Here is a 6,672-nt window from a genome sequence, read left to right as displayed (position 1 = left end):
CTAAAAACAAGTAAATATTTCATGAACATAATTGAAACTCTTTTTAAATTGCATTTGGTTTAAAATCACAAATTCCATGAAAGGATTATTGCCAAGTAGAGAAAATTTAAAATATATCCAACATTTTGAAGTTTACTGAAGTTGTTGAAAAAGACAATGCATCCTCACAAAATCAAATTGTCAATGCATCTTTGGCTTAAAAAAAATGTATGCCCTTTGAGCCAGCAAAAAAACTTTAGGAACATTTCCTAAAGAAATAATCACATATACACAGAAAGGTTTAGTTCCAGGAGAATACTTTGATAGCGAAATATAAGCCTACAAGTCCATTGGTCAAGAATTAGTAAGCAAAATGTGCTGTATTCACAATGAAAATGTTTTAAAGTCTTTGGAGAAAGAGAGTTATGGAAATACTTCCACAGTCAATGGGAAACTGTTCACCACATATTATTGAGCATAAAAGCAACGAAAAAAAAAGAAAGTTTAAAAATGTTTGTAGACTATGATGCCATGATCATTGGGCACCACACCCCTTGAATGTGTGTGTGTGTGTGTGTGTGTGTGTGTGTGTGTGTGTATGAACAAACATATAACTATGTTTATTTCCTGGTAATGAGATTACAGGCACATTTTGCCATCAATTTGTTCTGTAGTTTCTGGTATACATTCTTTGAGAAAAATGAAAAAAATTTCAGGATTCTTATACTTGAAAATGTTGGGATGAAGGACCTCATGACTAATCTTTCCCACTGAAGGGCAAGAATGCAGAGAGACCTCAGCATTCAGGTGTATTTCTCCCACATTTCTGGGTGACCACACAACTGCGAAAGTTCAGATCGCACCAAACTTCTAATTCTCCCGGGACAGGCAGGCTGGAAGAAGAAGTCAGGACTTACCTATTTGAACGATGGGGGGGCGGGGCAGATGTGACCCCGGCTACTCCTGATGCGCTGTTTTCCCTTTCCACGGCCCCTGACTTCTCTGAATGGGTGTTCACAGATGCCTGATAAGAGGAAAGACCCATTTAGAAGCTTTGAAGTCTTATAATTCCGAAATAATGATTTTAAGTGCCTTTACAATATCATTCAAAAACTTATAATTGATATCATATCAATTACTTAGGAATAAATCTAATCAGCTATGTGCGGAAAATTATATATTACTAAGGAAAAAATTGAAAATGTGTTCATAAACGGAGGGACATGCCATGTTTATGAGTTAGAAGACTTCCTATGCTAAAGATGTCAGTTTTCGGGGCACCTGGGTGGCTCAGATGGTTAAGCGTCTGCCTTCAGCTCAGGTCATGATCCCAGGGTCCTGGGATCGAGTTCCGCATCGGGCTCCCTGCTCAGTGGGGAGCCTGCTTCTCCCTCTGCCTCTCTCTCTCTCTCTGTCTATCTCTCATGAATAAATAAATAAAATCTAAAAAAAAGATGTCAGTTTTCCTCAAACTGAAATTTAATACAATCCCGGTCAAAATCTTAAGAGGATTTTTCATAAAAATGCATGAAAAACTGATTCATGATAAACTGATTCTAAAACTTATATGAAAGCTTCAAAAAAAAAATCAAGAATAATCAAGACAATCCTAAACAGAGTTGCAGGACTTGAGCTACTATTTATCAAGACTTACTATTATTATGTGTGGCAGTAAATGAGACAGTGTGGTATTGGCGCAAGACAAACAGACCAATGTGAAGATGTATACACACAATCTCCTAATTTATGGCAAAGGAGCCACTATAATACAAAGTGGGAAAAAATCTTTTCAGTAAATAAAACTGGATTGAATGGATTATTCACATGAAAGAACAGAACCTTGTCTCCTACCTCACACCTCACACACAAAAATCCCTGTTTCAGTTGGATCATGGACCTAAGTGAAAGGTAAAGCAATAAAGCTTCTTGAAGACAATATAGTAAATAGCTTCAAGGTCTTGGGAGAGGCAAATATTTCTTAGATATTATAGAAACATTACTGACCATACAAATAGATAGATAAATGGGATCTCATTAAAATTAGACACTTTTCTTCATTGAATGACACCATTAAGAGAGTGAAAAGGAAAGTCACATTGGAAAAAAATGTGAACACATATACACACGACAAACAGCTTGTGTCCAGAATCCCTTACAAATCAACAGAAAAATGGGCAAAAGTGTTGAACAGACACTTCACAGAAGAGAAAGTGGCCATTTGTTAAAAAATAATGTCAAATTCCAGGAAGGTAGTTTTTAATTGTGTAGGCTGACACAATTTCTGAATCTTCTAAAATGTCCCCATAAAAACACACGAAACAAAATAGCAAAATTCAAAGCACAGAGACAACAAAACTAGGGAACAAGGTATCCCCTCAAACTTCAAAATATGAGTAGACAGTAGGGAAAAAACAACTACCATCTATCAGACCAGTAAGGTGTTGGTATCTATGCAGAAATCCGGAGGAAGCAACAAGGTGGGGAGAGGGGTCCTGTTCCCCTCAGACTTTCTGAGGAACCTACTAGAGATTGATCTTCAATGGACCAACATGACTGGAGAGATATCAAAATGGGGACCAGTTAAACCATAGACTATGCATTTACAGAATTCTACTGAATAATGGTCCTGCGGAGAAAGTCTATGAACTAGCTATATGCTCTGACAATGTAAACACAATATACCTATCAAAAATTGGGGAGGGGGATGGAAGGAACATATAAAAAGTAGAGTAAATGTGATGAGTATGTTAGAAAGATTAAATGGGAATGAAAAGATGTTACTTCAAATCAGCTGCTGGAGGTAGCGGAGTGGGGGAGAGGGAAACAAGGAAAGTTTATTATTACTATTACTCAGAGTAGGACACCTGTAGATAATAGCCTCCAAAAAAGTAGGGACTGAGAGTAGTATTAAAAATCTTGGTATAAGGTTACCATTACAACAAAAATATAAACCTTTCTAAATACAAGACATATAGTAAAAGAGAGAGAAAGGGACAGAGGGAGAGATCATACAAATAAAAGAGTGAAATAAAATAGTAAAAGACCATATATCTAACAAAGAGGGAATAAAACTATACCAGTAAATAATAACAAAAGGGTAGGATAAGCCATACAATTAAAAGGAGTTCCTATCTTTTAGAGATAGATACAGAAATAATATGTAAAGAAATAACGTCTGGAATTTGCTTTACAATAACACAGAATGAAGGGAAGCAGGCAGGATCAGAGATGAGAAAATGATCACACATTGATAATGGTTGAAGCTGGGTGAGGGGTTTGGGTTCTAGCCTAAAACTAGGGAAATTAAAACTATCCCAAAACTAGGGAACAGAAGACTGTTCTGTCTGCTTTGTGCTTAATATCTCCCATAGTTAAAAGTTTAAAAATAAGATATGTTGAGGGAATGTTCAAAACATTTTAATGAGCAACGTGTTTGTATTCACAGACACAATAAGTATGGAAAAAAATACATTGAGAAATGAACAATGTTTCTCTGGGCAATGATATTGTGGGTGCCATTTATGTATTTGTTTATATAGTTTTGGCTATAGAGTCTTGTTTTTCAACCATAAATATGTATTTGGGGTGGTGAAAGTTATTCTTGTTTTAGATATTTATTTATTTACAGAGCGAGAGCCCGTGCACATGCAGGCATGTGCATGGGTGGTGGGGTGGGGCAGAGGGAGAGTGAGAATCTCAGGCAGACTCCCAGCTGAGCATGGAGCCCAATGCTCAGCTCAGTCTCATAACTCTGAGATCATGCCTTGAGCCAAAATTAAGAATCAAGAGTCGGGCGCTTAACTGACTGAGCCACCCAGGCACCCAAAAAGTTATAACTTGGGGCGCCTGGGTGACTCAGTCGGTTAAGCATCTGCCTTCGGCTCAGGTCGTGATCCCCAGGTCCTGGGATCAATCCCTGAGTCGGGCTCCCTGCTCAAGAGTTCATTACTATTTAACACGTTTTTGGAAAGATGGAGCAGGACCAAGCACGTGTTCCTGCTGGACTGAGGAAATCAGGCAGAGCTCTTACCCTTACCTCTTTCAAGGGCTGGTGAGCAGACCTGGCCACTCCCACTGCTGATGCCCGTCCTCCTGATCCACGGTCCTGGTCTTTGGGGCACTGCTCCACACAAATACTTTCGTTATCAAAAAAGATTCAGCTGAAACTTGCATGATCCTTGTCATACTAAAGTTTGAGAAATACTGCTCTAGTCAGGACAACTGAGTATGTCAATTACACTTGTGGTAGAAATAACCATGTAAACAGGTTTTCAAGGGTTAGAGGCAGAAGTGGGGAGGGAAATTGTCAGATGATACATTTGCATTTTGAGGAAAACAGTGGCCTGATTGGGGCTGCGCCGTAGGAAGAACAACCTCCCATTCACGCGGAGAACTGCCTGGAATTCAATATACACAACACATATTTTATGGGAGAGGGAATAAGGGGAGGATGGCAATGGTCCAGGTATGTAATCAGGGCGGTAGCAGTAGGTATGGAAAGATGTAAAGGAAATGTTGAAAGAAGAGCTGACAAAGTCTGGTAATTGATTGCATGGTAGAGGTGGGGTGTGGCAATGCAGCCAGACATTTCAGACGGTACAGGGAGGAAGAAGAGAAAGAAGGCAGAGAAGAGGAAAAGTAGAAATCGTATTAGAGAAGCCTCAGCAGCGTTTCAGGAATGAAAGGGTCCTGAACAATGTCAGATACTGCAGAGATATCAAGGAAGTTGACAATTGTGGAAAATTATTAGATTGTCCACCAGGAAGGTATCGGTGCCCTTGGAGGGTAGCAGTGTATGTGTGGTGGGGGGAGGTATTGGTGGCGATTGTGATGGTGCTGGTGGCAGTGGCTGAAGTTATCCTGTAAGGGCTCAGGAGTGACGGGTGGTGAGGAAGAAAGACACAAAAGATAGAAGCAGGGTTCAGAAAAATGATTTCTCAGGAATGAGACGATGTATCAGGTGATGGGGAGTAAGGAGGGCACTTGATGGAATGAGCACTGGGTGTTCTATGCAAATGATGAGTCACTACATTCTACCCCTGAAACCAATAATGCTTTCTAGGTTAACTCACTTGAATTTATTTATTTATTTTTAAATAAAAGGTATTCAATCGGCAAAGAAGAAGTCAAACTCTCTCTCTTCACAGACGACATGATACTTTATGTGGAAACCCTAAAGACTCCACTGCCAAATTATTAGAACTCATACAGCAATTCAGTAATGTGGCAGGATACAAAATCAATGCACAGAAGTCAATTGCTTTCTTATATGCTAACAATGCAACTGTAGAAAGAGAAATTAGAGAATCGATTCCATTTATAATAGCACCAAAAACCATAAGATACCTTGGAATAAATCTAACCAAAGAGGTAAAGGATCTATACTCTAGGAACTACAGAACACTCATGAAAGAAATTGAGGAAGACACAGAAAGATGGAAAAACATTCCATGCTCATGAATTGGAAGAATAAACTCACTTGAATTTAAATAAAATCTAAAAAAGAATGAGCAGATATATCTGTTTGTAGGTAGAATAAATGGAGAGATTGTGGGGACACACAGTAGCTGTTGGTGCAGGGTCAAGAGCAGGAGCTTGAAGGCCCACAGAGTGCAGTTGGAGAGGCTGACCGTGGCAGAAAGGGAGGGAGAAGGTAGGCAGGCACAGAGATACCAGCCTGAGTATGGGTGGTGACAGTTAAAACATGCCCTGGTATCTACTGATGTGGACTGTTCTCCACGTTTACCCATCTTCACTTCCATCCCCTCTTTTATACTGCACACGGCCAGCCCTATATTTCCCACTTTGTGGCTCTCTTGTTCTAAGACGGGTGGGGCTGGTCTTTGCCTGGACTTATCCACTGCCTGGAGCTCTGTGCTGAGAATGAGGAGGACCCCAAGGGCTCTGTGTGGTTTACACTTCTGAGATGTCCTGGCCACTCTGAAACCAGCATCTGAAAGGCCACAAGAACCAGATTCTTAGAGATCTTGCTTAAAGTTCCCTGTATAGTTCTTAAGTTTTCAGAAAGTCGCAAATATAAATGAGAGTCGGTGAGCTGATGCAGGTCATTCGTTACCGACCCCTGTGGCTTTCTTGACATGACCTTATAAAACGTCCAACCCTAGAACAAGAGAGGACTCATGACCCACAGTTTGGGGGTCAGTCCCTAAGCCTCTGGCATTCTTGGGGCTTCCCTGGTGGAAGAGCCGTGACCAGAACTGCCTTCCAAGCATTGACTTGAAGTCAATTCTGTGTCCTGCAATGGGATGCCGGAGCCACGGCAGAGTAGTAGAGAGGTCCAATTTCAGGTCTTAGCTAAGGCTCTTAGTGCTGTGTGTCCACGCAAAGTTATACCTTATGAGTGCCTGGCCAGGTATTGTTTCCTTTTCACTCTAAATGAAACTGCATTCTCAGTTAAAGTAGTCTTAACTATCTCTGCCATGCCCTATTGACTCTCTTCTCCTCCAGAGCATTGACCCTACAGAACTCCAAGTAATTATATGGCCTACTGATCTGTAGACCCAACAGTCACCCATGTTGGAGTTGAGAGGCTCTCTTCTTGGGCTCAAGAGGAAAGAATCTGGCATAAAGGAGAACTGATGTCACAGCTTGAGTCCAAAGGCAGTCTGAAGGCAGAACTCCTTGTTTCTCAGGGTACCTCTGTCTTTTTCTTTGATGGTCTTCAACTGGTTG

The sequence above is a fragment of the Zalophus californianus genome, chromosome 16 (genome assembly GCF_009762305.2).
Source record: "Zalophus californianus isolate mZalCal1 chromosome 16, mZalCal1.pri.v2, whole genome shotgun sequence".
NCBI lineage: Eukaryota > Metazoa > Chordata > Mammalia > Carnivora > Otariidae > Zalophus > Zalophus californianus.
The sequence above is the reverse complement of the archived record's forward strand: the minus strand, read 5'-3'. Positions refer to the sequence as shown.